This window comes from Equus quagga, chromosome 2 (assembly GCF_021613505.1).
Source record: "Equus quagga isolate Etosha38 chromosome 2, UCLA_HA_Equagga_1.0, whole genome shotgun sequence".
Taxonomy (NCBI): Eukaryota; Metazoa; Chordata; class Mammalia; order Perissodactyla; family Equidae; genus Equus; species Equus quagga.
In genome coordinates, this window is record NC_060268.1 from 30,305,321 (window position 1) to 30,320,569 (window position 15,249).

At 35.0% G+C, this 15,249-nt stretch overlaps 1 pseudogene; it reads right to left on the reverse strand.

The window, feature by feature from the left end:
* Positions 1–2,454: 2,454 nt before the first annotated feature.
* Positions 2,455–3,361, reverse strand: LOC124233925 (olfactory receptor 4F6-like; annotated as a pseudogene).
* Positions 3,362–15,249: the final 11,888 nt, after the last annotated feature.

Consider the following 15,249-nt stretch of genomic DNA (forward strand, 5'->3'; position numbering starts at 1 on the left):
TCTCTCTGAAGAAGCCTGGCTTTATCTGTGATGTGTAGATGCAAAGAATCTGATCTCCAGGTTATCATGGGTGTTTCAAAATGTCAAAGCCTTATCTTTGTTTATATTATCAATGTTTAGAGCTGTATTCCATTTCCTCTTGTTCAGAATTAAGAGAAAATTATATTCTCTAGAATAGCTGCAGAATGATGTATGGTGTTAAATTAATTTTTGAAAAATATTGATATTCCAAAGATTTATAAGTAAGGATAAAAACTGGAGGACAATGTAGGCAGATTTTTTTTAAAAAAATGAATGTGGATGCATGATAAGTTACATAAATCATACTATATATAAAATGAAGTAAAACAATTTAGTTGTTTAGAGGAAGCACAACTACTCTCAGATTAAAGGAAAATTTCTCCTGTTGCCCCACAGAGGGCTCTTCTGTAACATAGTACAGACCCCATTAATGATTCTATCATGCCAATGTGCTCATGTCCTGATATGTCTTTGTTCTAATTGGGAGACTAGGGTACCAGGCAGAACAACATATTAAAATAAATGAGGGAGAACCTAGGCAGAAATAAGTTCCTAGGGAGATGGCCAGCCAGGCACAGAGCATGCTGTGATTTGAGGGCCATCTCCTGGGGCGTGGGTCATAGATTTGCTTGGCAGGGGAGAAGGCTCCTAGGGCAGCAGAGGAGGAAGAGTTGTTAACATAGAGTTCCTGAGAAGTAGAGGTATCAGAGAGAGCTGAGACCAATGATTTGCAAGCTGCTTCAGCTGAGCTTGGCAGAGATTTGAATTGACCTAAGCCTGCAAGAGGAACTCATCAGTAGATTTCACTGCAGAGAATGGAAGAGATAGAGGCAGAGAAAATTGAGAAGAGGAGATAGAATAAGGGAGGAAGTACTTTAATCTTAGGACTTTAGATCAAATACAAAAAGAAAATCCAGACACCATTTAATAAATTATTCATATTGCAGAATTTTTACTCTTTATTGGGTTTATGTATTTATTTAATAATAAATATTTATTGATCATTTTCTAAACTGCATTACTGATGTTATTCCAGTAAACATGATTAACACAGCCCCTCCTTACATGGAACTTAAAATGTAATGAGGAAGACGTATTGAATAAGAAATTATGAGTGCAAGTAATATTACAAATGAGGTAAAAGAAAGTGCTATAATAATATGCAGTGGAAAGAAATCTCCTGGATACAAGGTAGGAGGAAAACCAGGAGACTGTAGTGTTTTGCAGTGTTTCAGAAGTCCAGTAGGGTATTTGAAGGAGAAAGTAGTTAGCGATGATTAAGCAAAGAAAAAATTCCGATCCAGATGAATAACAAAACATCTAAATGTATTATTGATTCATTTATAGAGAGGAAGTCAGAGATGTTATTGGAAAGGTTTCTGGAGAAACTCAGACAAAAAAATATGCAATATTTTCTTTTAATTGAGTAAATTTTATTTACAGAGCAGTAAAACAAATATATGAACATTTTTTACACAGAAAAAATTATGTGTATTTTCAATAAACATTTTTATTCCTAATATAAAAATCCTCAATTAAATTGAATATACCTCACTATTTTTGGTTTTACAATTATCCAAGACTATCAAACACAGGTATAGAAATTCTTGGGGGGATCTTTTGCTTGACCAGGAAACAATATTCGAGGAAACCAGGATCTCTAAACACACATCCTTGGGTGATTATTCTGTGAAACAAATATTTTGTCAATGCCCTTTTTTGAGAATAAACAGGGATGATTTAATATTGGAAGGTTTTCATTTTTAGAATAATAGAGAGGCATTAAAAAGTGCAAAAAAGCTCTAGTTTATATTTAAGTATTAATAGCATTACAGAAATTTTTTCTCTGCCTGTAATTACTCAAATCTAAATGCAAAACTGAAATAGCATCCTCAACGGAGGAAGTTCAAGATAAAGTCAGATCTGAGTTCAGGGCTTAACATAAGTAACACACCACTGATTTTTCTTCTTATTGTAAGTCAAACTAAAATTAAAATAGAAATTAAAAAAACATACTTTATTGACTTATGATTTGCCCAAACTCACATTTTATCTGTTGCATCTGTAATTTTTCTATGAGATATATTTGCCAATTTTTTTAGGTATTTGTTTAAAATTGGGAGTAAATACAATTAGCAATACTCAGAAAAATGTCACCCAGAAAATGATATTGGAATATTATTAAGTTTACTCCTGGAAATCATCTTAGTTTTTCAGTCTCATGTCTCTTCTCAAGGGAAGTACATGAATGAAGTTAATTTATTCTCTGTGGTTGGCAAAATAAACTCTAACTTGACAACCAATTTTCAGAGTTGTGCATTTGTTAAATTATCTCTCCGAATAGTAGCTCTTACCATAGTAGTGATGATAGCCACATGGCCCTATGTTCTTGGTGAGTCTGAAGCATGTTGTATCCTAGATCTGTTCTGTTCATCATGAGATCTTGCTAGAACCCACAATCCATTTGCCCAGTCTTCTCATGGCCACTCTCATGTCTTTGTTTCTTAACGCATAGATGGCAGGATTTAAGACAGGGGTGATAGCAAAGTCAACAATGAACAAATACTTATCCAGTGATGTTGTAGGGAAAGGCCACACATAGAGAAATATGCATGGCACGAAAAACAAAATCACTACAGTGATGTGAGCTGACAATGTGACAAATGCTTTGGATAAATCCCCTGAAGAACGTTTCCAGACAGTGACCAAAATGAAGACATAGGATATAATTAAGGAGAAGAACGTAGCCATAGACATAAATCCACTGTTAGCAAGCAAGCAAGTTTCATGACTCGAGGAAAATCACAGCAAAAACTATCTACTTTATTAGGGCCACAAAAGGGCAAATTTATGACAAAAACAAACTGAGATACAGCATGGATTATCCCCACTATCCAGGCAGCCACTACAAAGGAAATGCACGTTTTGGGGCTCATGATCGTCAGGTTGTGGAGTGCCTTACAGATTGCAGTGTACCTGTCATATGCCATTGCTATGAGCAGCACCATCTCAACTCTGCCCATGACATGAATAAAAAATATCTGCATCATGCATTTTGGAAAAGAAATGATGTTGCAGTCAGTGAAAAGATCAGAGATCACTTTGGGCACTGTGGTAGAGGAAAGACCTAGATCAGAAGAGAGAGGTTGGCCAATAAGAAGTACGTGGGAGAGTGTAAATGAGAGTCAAAACTTACTGTGGGCACAGTGAAGAGATTACCCTGGATAATTCCCAGGTAGAACACAGAAAAGAACCAAAAGAGAAAAAGATGCATCTCCCATGAATTTGAAAGTCCAGTCAATACAAATTCAGATACTATAGAGTCATTTGCTCCATCCATTGATTCAATCAGTAGAGAAGAAGCTGAAGTATTCTGAAGGTAGAAAATAAGGAAAAATTGAGAAGCAGGGTGCTGAACATTGATAGATTTTCTACCCATTAATGATTTTGTGCAAAATAGTTTCAAGTGTGAAAATGTGAAGTTAGAAAACATACAGAAAAAGCATGTGAAAAGATAGATGAATAGGAGAAGTGAGACAATCAAAAGTTAGATCAGAGACACAAGGAAAGAAATCATGTAGGAATCTGGCAAGTAAGGTGGAAGAATTAGTAGCTTAGTTCTGCTAAAATGCTATTTGAATGTGAGTAAAATTGCTGCCAACAACTTTTTTAGAGAGACCATCTGTTATCACTGCAAATGAGAAGAAAGTTTGAAGATGTCTATTTATAACATATATTTGGATAAATTCATTGTCTAATCTAAAGTAAAACATTAGAAGTTCATTTAAAGGAAATAATAAGATATGAGAAAATATGCAGAAAGGGGAAATTGATAAGACTCATACCAAAATGGATGCTGCCATTATCAATGATGCAAATTTAGATTTGTTGACATGTTCACTAAATTATTAAGTAAAAAAAAATTTGGTTACAAAGGAGCGTGTCTTATGTGATATGCTTTTTATACATATGCACTACAAAAATATGTAAGTATACGCATCACCATCTCAAGTAGACCACGTTGGACAATTACATTTTATGTAATTTTAATATTAATATTAACTATCTATATTTTGTATTTTTCTATATTGGCCATGTGTTTGTAATAAAAGTTATGAAAATGAAATTGACAAGACAGAAAGAGGGTCAAGGAAAGGAAAAAGAAGAATACTTTGGAATTTAGGGAGAGATTGGAGTATACATATATGTGACAGAGGTAGGTTATTATTATTATTATTATTTTGGCACTAGGTTCATAGTTTTACTAGCTCTGGTTAAACTATCTTTTATTGGTCAGTGAATGACAACTACTAGATATACAGTCAAGAAAATCTGAGTGTTTTATGCCAAATTTTAAACTGAAATGTACATGCTTCTCGTTTACAGAAAAATGAATATAGTTGAATGAGTTTTCAATCAAGGAATACAAATGATTGGTAACTGGATGGCATTTTATAGAGTCCTGATGTGACCATTACTTGAAACAGGCAACTCATACAATGAAAACAATGGAAAAGCACTAATATAAGCCACTCCTTTAGCTTGCCAGTAGAATTTTATTCTCCCTAATATTCCCTTGTATTTTTGAAAGCAGATTAAGACTGACTGAAGAAACCTGTCTAAAGTGAAAAGCTAAAAATACCTGGTGAAACCAGATTTACTAGTAACTCTGCTGCTACTACATTGTGGTCATAACCTTGTTTAAAGATCCCATCTTTTGTTCAAGACTTATTAAGAATTGGTTCTAACATTTAGTCAGTTAGTCTTGGAATACTGAGTTTATGTTTGGAGCATAAGGGAAGAGTGCATTTAAACCAGTCCAAAAATATTTAGTTCTTTTGGTTTCTTAGAAAACATTAAAGAATCAGACTTTCTCTGGAGGCAGAGTCTCATAAGAGTTGATTCATATCCCTGCTGAATATTGGTTTTAACATTCAGAACATGAGGACATTTCAGATAGGTAATGCAGGAAATCAGATAGAATTAGGGTCTCCTGATATTAGTGATTGAAATTGCCCTCTCCTCTAAGGGATCAAGAGCAATAATAACCGCACTAATATTGAAAATGCAAACAAGTAAAGCTGCTCAAAACTGACTCTGCCAATGTCCTGTTCACTGTTGTATCATATTCACTAACTATTCTTTTGATCTCTACTCTTAACCACCTGAGCTCAGTTATTAATAGAGGTCCTTTTCAGAACTGGTGGACACCAGTTCCAGTAAGTCATGTTCATTCTTATCATTCTTTCTTTAATTCTTGACCCAGTCATTGGCTTATGTCATCAAATGCTTTACCAAATATTCCAAGTTGAGGAAACTGACAGATCTCAGAATTCCCTATATGAGGACAGAAAATAATTTCCATTGGTGTAATCTGTTAGGAGCGTGGGTGGGAATGGAATAGGCAAGACATGGAATTATTTGGTGTCCACAATGGAAAATATGAAGTATCATATAAGAGGATGAAGAAAGTGATGAGACATATAAGATCCTTGAGATACAAGTTCACCAAAGAGAGATATCATAAATATCAGTTCTTTCAGAAATATCTCCTTCTTCAGGGATAATAAAATTTAGTGATTAAATTAGTAATAATAGTGTCCAAAAGATTGGAGTAACTAGACACAGAAGGAAAGTAGACAAGTGGAAAAGAAAGACAGAAGGTGGAAGGGAATATAAAAAGAGAGAGATTGCTGTGGTATTGCTCAAGATTAGGAGTATTTTTCTGACCTACCTGTTCTGTTCTAGGGTGTGCAGCAGCATTTGTAGAAACTCAATAATTTTGATTTCTGCTTTGTAGTATAATCACCTCCAAGATAAAAATATACAAGTTTTTTTTTCCCAGTGAGAATACAGTTAGTTAGTAGCAATAATTAACTAAAGTGTTAGTGACCCATTGATCCTTCTGAGCTCCCTAATAACCAACTGTTTATTAATTTCTCCTGGGAACCAGGTCTAAGAATCACGTTAATTTTCCCAGGTGAAAACATACCAAAAGAGATACTTAGTGATGAGAGGAAAAGAAAGAAGGAACATGTAAGAATATTTCCTGTATATTGGGCAAGATAATGTACTGGATAGGTGCAAAATAAATACGATTTAGGATAGGAAATGTGGAACCCCAAACCTACTTAGATCTACTGAGTTGGGGAAGAGTGAGAAGTCATCCAATTGTTGTAGATGCCCTCATTCACAGAGTGGGAGAGAATGAACCCTATGTATTAATATTTTTTTCCAGAAACAAGATGGTTTTATGCAAGGGAGATATTCCAAAGCATTCTTGATTTGTTCCCATTCAACATTTTCTTTCTATTAACTATTCCAAAATTTATCACGTGACACTAAAATGTATCAAATGAATGAATGGATAAATAAATGCCTTTGTGTAACTATTCTTTCCATAAAGCACATTGAATTCTGAGTGCATATAAGGGATATGGGACGATGCAAAATTGTTGAATAAAAAAGAGTTCAAAAAATGTGACTCTGGATAAGGAGTTGCAAATGATGACCCATGGGGCAAATTTGGACCTCTATCTCTTTCTCAAAGATGTATTGGAACACAGCCACAGTAATTTGTTTATGTATTGTCGATGGCTGCATTGTGCTACAACAAGCAGAGTTGAGTAGTTGAGGAGTTTCAACAGATACTACATGACACACAAAGTCTAAAATATTTACTCTTTGACTTGTTACATAAGAAGTTTGATAATCTTACCCCAGATCATGCAAGTTATACAGCAGAGGGTACAGTAGAAGCATCACCCGCATTCATCTTCATCTTCGACACTTATACTTAGGAGTAAACATGCAGATGAAGGTTGAGAAGTAACTTTGTTGAAGTCCTGTAGATTTAATCTCCAGATATGTTGCCTGTACTCGTGACTGGCTACATAATTGCATTGTGGGGATCAATGCAAAATGAATATGTAGGGCCTTTTGTTAAAAAAATCATTAAAAGAGGAAATCAATCCTTCTCAAACTCTTCCACAAAATCAAAGAGGCAGGAACACGGACCCATTCTATGAGGCTGGCACTATCTTAATACCAAAGCCATGTAAGGACATTACTTGAAAAGAAAACAACAGGCCAATAACCCGGGTTAATATAGACACAAAAATTCTCAACAAAATACTAGAAAGTTGAATTAAACAGCAGGTCAAAAAGATCGTTCACCATGGTAAAGAGGGATTTATCCCTGGGATGCAAGGATAGTTCAACATATGTACATCAATCAATGTGATACATCACATTACTAGAATGAAAGAAAAGTATCATTTGATCATCATCATTAGATGAAGAAAAAACATTTGACAAAATTCAACATTCATTCATGATAAAAACACTAAACAAATTAAGCATAGGAGAAACATATCTCAACATAACAAAGGGCATATATGACAAGCCCACAGCTAACATTATACTCAATGATAAAAAGTTGAAAGCATTTCCTCTAAGATCAGGAACAAGACAAGAATGCCTACTCTCACCACTCCTATTCAGCATAGTACTGGAAGTCCTAGATAGAGCAATCAAGTAAGAAAGAGAAATGAAAGGCATCAGAATTGGACAGGAGAAAGTAGAATTGTCTCTATTTGCAGGTGACATAATTTTACATATAGAAAATCTTAAAGATTCAACCAAAAAATGATTAAAGCTAATCAACAAATTCAATAAAGTTGCAGGATACAAAATTAGCATTCAAAAATCTGTAATATGTCTATAAATTAACAAAAAATTTTCTGAAAAAGAAATAAAGAAATTAATTTCATTTACGATAGCATGCAAAACAATAAAATTCTTAGGAATAAATTTAACCAATGAGGTGAACATCTCTACTAAGAAAACTATGAGACACTGATGAAGGAAGAAGACACAAATAAATCAAACATACCCCATGTTCATGGATTAGAGGAATTAATACTGTTGAAATGTCAATGCTACCAAATGCCATCTATAGATTCAATGCAATGCCTATCAAGATTCCATGGCATTTTTTACATAAATAGAAAAAAACACTCCTAAAATGTATATGGAGCCACAAAAGATCGTGAATAGCCAAAGAAATACTGAGAGAGAAGACCGAAGCAGGAGGCATCACGCTTCCTGACTTCAATTTATACTACAAAGCTACAGTACTTGAAACAGTATGTTACTGGCATAAAAACAGACAAATAGACCAGCAGAGCAGAATTGAGAGCCCAGAAATAAAACCAAGCATATATGTTTTTAGTATGTCACAATATTTGATGAGAGAACCAAGAATACTCAATGGAGAAAAGACAGTCTCTTCAATAAACGGTTCTGGGAAAATTGAATATTCACATGTTAAAAAATGAAACTAGACCCCTATCTTACGTCACTCACAAAAATTAACTCAAAATGAACTAATGACTTAAATGTAAGATCTGAAAACATGAAACTTTCAGAAGAAAACATAAGAAAATGTGCATTGGTGATGAAATAACCACAGATAACAAAATAAAAAACAAGCAAGTGGGACTATATCAAACTAAAAAGTTTCTGCAGAGCAAAAGAAACCACCAACAAAGTGAAAAGAGAACCTATGAAATGGGCAAAAATATTTGCAACGCATTTATCTGATAAGGGGTTAACATGAAAAATATAAAAATAATGCATGGAAGTCAATAGCAAAAGACACCAAATATTCAATTAAAAAACGGGCAAAGGACCTGAATAGACATTTTCTCAAAGAAGATATACAAATAGCCAACAGGTACATGAAAAGATGCTTAACACCACTAGTCATTAAGGAAATGCAAATTAAAACCACAACTATTAGAATGGCGATCCTCAAAACGACAAGAACGAACAAATTCTGGTGTGGATGTGGAGACAAGGGAACCGTTGTTCACTGTTGGTGGGATTCTAAATTGGTACAGCCACTACAGGAAACAGCATGGAAGTTCCACAGAAAAAAAATTAAAAAAAGAACTATCATATGATCCAGCAATTCCCCTTCTGGGAATATATTCAAGGGAAACAAAAACACAAACTCAAAAAGATATCTGCACCCCCATGTTCATAGCAGCGTTATTTACAATAACCAAGACATGGAAACAACCTAAGTGTCCATCAACAGAAGAGTGGATAAAGAAAATGTGTATACACACATATGAGATAGACCGTTAACCATAAAAAATTAGAAAAGCCTACCCTTGGTGACAACATGGGTGGACCTTGCAGGCATTCCTCTAAGTGAAATAGGTCAGACAGAGAAAGACAAATACTGTATGATCTGACTTATATGTGGAATTTAAAAAAAAAAAAAAAACAGAAAAACAAAAACACCCAACTTGTAAAAACAAGATCAGATTTGTGGTTACCAGAGGTGGAGATTAGGGGGAGGGTGAATTGGAGGAAGGTGGTTAAAAGATAAAACTTCAGTTATAAGATAAATAAATACTAGGGATGTAAAGTACTACATTATAACTATAGTTAACACTGCTGTGTGATATATAGGAAAGTTGTTGAGAGTAAGTCCTAAGAGTTCTCATTAGAAGGAGAATTTGTTTGTTTTCTTTTTATTGTGTCTACATTAGACAATGGATATTAACTAAGTCTATTGTCACAATCATTTCACAAACTACGTAAATCAAACCATCATGCTATACACCTTAAACCTTTAAAATCATCTATGTCAACTATTTCCAAATAAAACTTGGGGGGAAAGCTCTTATTTTGTTGATCTTTTCTATCTTTTTTTTGGTCTCTGTTTTATTATTTCTGCTCTGTGTTTTGTAATTTTCTTGCTTCTACTAACTTTGGGCTTAGTTTGTTCTTCTATTTCCTGTTCTTTGAGGTGTAAAGTTAAGTTATTTATTCAAGATCTTTCTTTTTCCTTAATGCAGGCATATAGATACAATAAAGAATTGACCCCTTTATCATTACATACTGCCCTTCATATCCCTGATAACTTTCCTTACTTTGAAGTTGGCTTTGTCTGAAGTTAATACAGCTGCTCCTGCTTTCTTTCGATACTTGTGAGTGTGGCATATTTTTCTCCATCCATTTACTTTTGATCTATATTCTAAGTAGGTTTCTTGTAGACAACATATAATTGGATCATGTTTTTTTGATCCACTCTGACAATCTCCATCTTGTAATTGGTGTATTTAAACTATTCACATTCAAAGTGATTATTTATATAGTGGATTACTACCTACCATATTCATTTCTATTTTCTATTTTTTGCCTTCATTCTTTGTTCTTACTTTTGTCTTCCACTCTTCTTCTGCCTTTTGTGGTTTTAACTGAGGATTTTACATGATTCCATTTTCTCTTCTTTCTCAGCATATCATTTATGCTTCTTTTTTTTACTTCTTTAGTTGTTATCCTGGAGTTTGCAATATACATTTACAACTAATCCAAGTCCACTTTGCTGTTTCCTTCCTTATCAGTAAGAAGGTTTTTATTTAAACTTTACATTCTATTCAAAATGATATTTAAATACTTCTGATCCAGCTGTATTATACTGGATTTCTTTCTCAAGTCTTTATAGCCAGGGTCACTTCTCCTGACTATTTGAAATGGCTATGGGGTAATTGAGGATCCGTCTCCACATCAGATAACACTATACCACTTCACATGTATTGTGAGTACATATAATAATAAAATAAGCCTAACTCCTTCTTCCCACTTGTATAATTGCTATCTTTCACTTCATTTATATGTAAGCGCACATAAGCATATATATGTATACATAAGATATAAACATAAACATAAGCAAACACAATGCATACATTGTTGCTGTTTTATTTTAAGCAAAGTGTTATCTGTTATATCAATAAAAGTAAAAGGTTTTATTTTATCTTCGCTTATTCCTTCTTCTAAGATCTTCTTTTCTTCATATATATATTAGTTTCTGACTTATATTTTTTCCTTCTCTTTTAAAGAACATTTTTAACATTTCTCTCAAGGCAGGTCTACCGGCAATAAAATTCCATCTTTTGTTTGTAGTTTGTATGAGAAAGTTTTTCTTTCTCTTCCACGTTTGAAGAATAATTTTGCAGAGTACAGAATTCTAGGTGATCTTTTTTTCCCTCAAAGCTTTAAATATTTCATTCTACTCTCTTCTTGCTTGCATGGTTTCTGAGGAAAAGTTGGATATAATTCATATCTTTGCTCCTCTATAGATAAGGTGTTTTTTTCCCTCTGACTTCTTTCAGGATTTTTTCTTTACCTTTAGTTTTCTGTAATTTGAAAACGATATATCTTTGGTATTTTACCCCGTTTGGTGTTTTCTGAGCTTCCTGGACCTGTCTTTCGGTGCTTGACATAACTTTGAGGGAAATTCTCAGCCATTATTGTTTCAAACCATTTCTTCTCTTCCCTTCTATCCTTTTTCTCCATCTGATATTCCCATTACACTTATGTTACGCTTTTTTTAATTGTCTCACAGTCCTTAAATATTTGGTTCTGTTTGGTTTTTTTCATTCTTTGTTCTCTTTGCTTTTTGTGTTTGACGATTCTATTCATATGTCATCTAGTTCAGAGAAACTTTCTTCATCCATCTCCAATTTACTGATAACCCCAGCAAAGGCACTCTTTATTTCTGTTACAGTATTTTTGATCACTAGCATTTCTTTCTTTGTTCTTTCTTAGGATTTCCAGCTCTGTGCTTATATTGTCTATCTGCTCTTGCATGCTGTCTACATCATCCATCAGAGCCCTTTACACGTTAATCATAGTTATTTTAAATTCCTGCTCTGATAATTCCAACATCCCTGCTATGTCTAGTTATCATATTTTCTCTGTCTCTTCAAACTGTACTTTTTGCCTTTTGGTACACATTGTAACTTTTTCTTGATAGCTATATATGTTGTATTGGGTAAAAGGAATTGCTGTAAAGAGACCTTTGGTAATGTGGGAGTGAGGTGTGGGCAGAGGAGAACCGTTCTGTAGTCTTATGATTAGGTCTCAGCATTTTAGTTAGCCTATGCCTCTAATGTGTGAACCTCGCAAGTGTTTCTAAGGTTTTTCTCCCCCTACTTAGGTGGGACAAGATGGCGAGAGAGGGCTAGAGTTGGGTAATTCTCTTCCCCAGGCCAGTTAGGCTCTGATACTACCTCAGTAGTTTAGGTTCTGGTTAACTAGTTTCTCCAGAGGAGAGGGCTTTTTAAGAACAGAATGCTCTGGTATATTTCAAAAAGATTCCTTTTCCACTCCCTCTGCTGGAAACCTGAGGGATTTTTCTCAGAAATTTACTGGGGGAATCTGGTCAAGCCCCTGGAAATAAATCTCACAATATCATTGGGACCTCCTATGGCTGATCCCCTTGGACAGTTTTTTAACTCTCAGAGTTGTCCACACTGAGCCTCCAGCAATTGTCAATTTTTTTTCAGGTTTTCCTACCCCGGCACTGGTTCCTATGCAGTTTCTGTTGTTTGTCTCTGCTCCAATAAGCTATGATGACCTGTATTTACCCGTCTGTCTCTCTAATCTTGGGGGCAGCAGTTTGGCCTGTGTCCTCCCCTCTCTTATAGATCCAAGAAGAGTTGTTGATTTTTCCAGTCTGTTCCCCTATTTACTTGTTGGTAGGATGGAGTAGTAGCTTCCAACATCCTTACATGTGGAAGTAGAAACTGAAAGTCTTTATTTCTGTTTTTGACAAAATTAAAATGAGTGTATTAAAATATAGTCTTTTCTTTTTTCTTTTCTACTTCTGTTGCTTTGATTAAAATTGCATATTTTTGCCAAAATTATATAAATTTCACCTACTTTTTTTAAAGTTGCTTTATGATGTAATGTCAAAATATTTTGATCCAATTAATTTATGTTGAAATGAATGTATCTAATTTTATGTGTGTGAAGAACACAACTTTTTGTTTGTTCAAATAATTATTTGTAATTATATGGATTTATTCACTTCTGTTTTGAGAATCTACCTTTATTGTAGAGTAAAAGATCTCTTCTGTGCTTTCTTTACTACTCTAATCATTGTATCTTTATTATTATGTCTGTGCATTCAACAACACAGATTTCCTACCTCAAGTCTTTCCTAATTACTAATTTATTAGTTTCTAGAGATGACATTTAATTTATTTCCTCTGTTTCCTACCATGTGAGTTAAACTTTCTATTTTGTATGTTTAAGGAAAAGAAAAATGGTAATCAACTTAGCACCTTGCTGACAATTGTCAAATGACTCTAGTCTATGATATTTATTTTCTCAAAGGGTCGGTTTTATAATTTCTGCTTGACTGTGGGATTATCATTTAAAATGGATAGTGGTTAATTATACATGGGCCATGTTAAGATGTGACATAATTTTTCCGCTAGCCAGTAGAAAACAGGAGGAAAGACATGTATACTTATTATTTATGTTACTTATCTTACTGTAATGTACAAATAGTATTAAATAGCAGAGTTGATAACCTGGCTTAGCCACTCCAGTCCTTGCACAATGGGACCATGAATGAACTAGTTATGAAAGGCAAGGATAAAGTTTTTCCATGGGTTCTTTTAGCATAGTCTCTTCTCCTTAAGCCATTTCTAGCTACAGCCACTGTTTAATCTTTGACCTTTCAGAAGCATACATGGATGCTCAACTCTTGACATAGTTTCATCTTTTGAGGCATTTAATCAGCAACTTGAATGCAAGTTGTTTGCACTGCGTCTCTTCCCTCCTGGAAGAACAGCTAATAGTTCTTACTGGGATAAACATGTTTCTCTGGTATGGCTTTAACTATCTTTATAGTAGTACTTTGGCCATTAAATGATCCAAAGATACATAGAATGCCTAACGTCCTTCATACATTGCTTAGGGCAAAGGGATACCTTTACAGCAAAGAAAGTACAACAATAGGCACACAATCAAGTGATCCACTGGTGCTGCAATATACTGTATCAAACAGAAGCTGGCAGTCTGCTAGCACATGGGAATGGCCTTTTAAAGCTGCAAGTAAAAGTGGCAGTAAATGCCAGTTTGGGAATTACACTTTGTGTTTTAACATGTGACATGTACTTTGAACCAATGGACATTACAATGTATTGTGTCCGAGAATGCATAGGTCTGGAAACCAAGGTTAGATAGTGAGTAGCTCTATTCACCATCACTTCCTTGGGGAATTTGAGCTTTCTGGACCTAGAACTTTGACCTCTGGTGGGGTGGGGAAAATGCTTCTCCTGGGGACAGAGTAAGCATTCCAATAAACCTAAAGTTTTAGTAGCTCCTTGGTCGTTTTGGTTTCCTTGTGTTTGTAGATCAGCAGGCAATGAAAGAAGTTACTGTGGCCTGCCAGGTGGCGCAGTAGTTAAGTTCACATGCTCCACTTCACAGCTCGGAGTTCACCGTTTCTGATCCCAGGCATGGACCAATGCACCACTTATCAAGCCATGCTGTGGCAGGCGTGGAGGAAGATGGGTACAGATTTTAGGTCAGGGCCAATATTCCTCAGCACAAAGAGGATTGATGGCAAACATTAGCTCTGTGCTCGTCTTCTTCAGAAAAAAAAAGAAAAAAAAAAAAAAAACGAAGAAGAAAGAACTTACTATCATGCCAGGGATAATTAATCTTCTCTGTCATGAAGAAATAGAATTGCTGCTACACTTGCACCAACCACACTTGAAGATTGCAGCAATTGCAGCCTAACAGGATCATGGTAATCACCGAGTCAGACTGCTGAGGCAGGAGGATGTGGATCTTGGCAAGTGAACTACTGGATAGATGTAAGGGGAATCTAGAATGGGTTGTGGAGGAGGAATATGATGCATATTCTCCTCGAACATGTGCAATGACAGGACCCATTAACACTTGTTCCATAAACACTATGTATTTGAAGAGTCAATGCCAGAGTGAACTTAAAAGGAGTATGAGTGACTCTAAGCATGGGAAAATGTGGAGCGTATCTGATGTTCTTGATGCCTCTTACATATCCCTCCGCATTTAGTATTCCCAAGAATGTAGATTGTTTTATACCATAAGCTCCAGAGACTTTCTGCCTGAGGATTTTTCTTTGGATATCAGAAGTGCTCAACCCACTATACATGGAAGCCAGGAACTGCCATGGAGTTAATGCCTCGGAGCTACACCAATACAGAAATACACAGCTTCCTTGCCTCTTAAGTCGTAAAATCCATACAATCTCTTAGAGGAACACAGAGACACTGAACCTAGTTGTCCACAGTAGTTGGATACCAATTAATACTCTCTCTGTTGGCATTTTTCCCTTCCCTATATCACATCCCCACTTCTGAACCAGTGTCT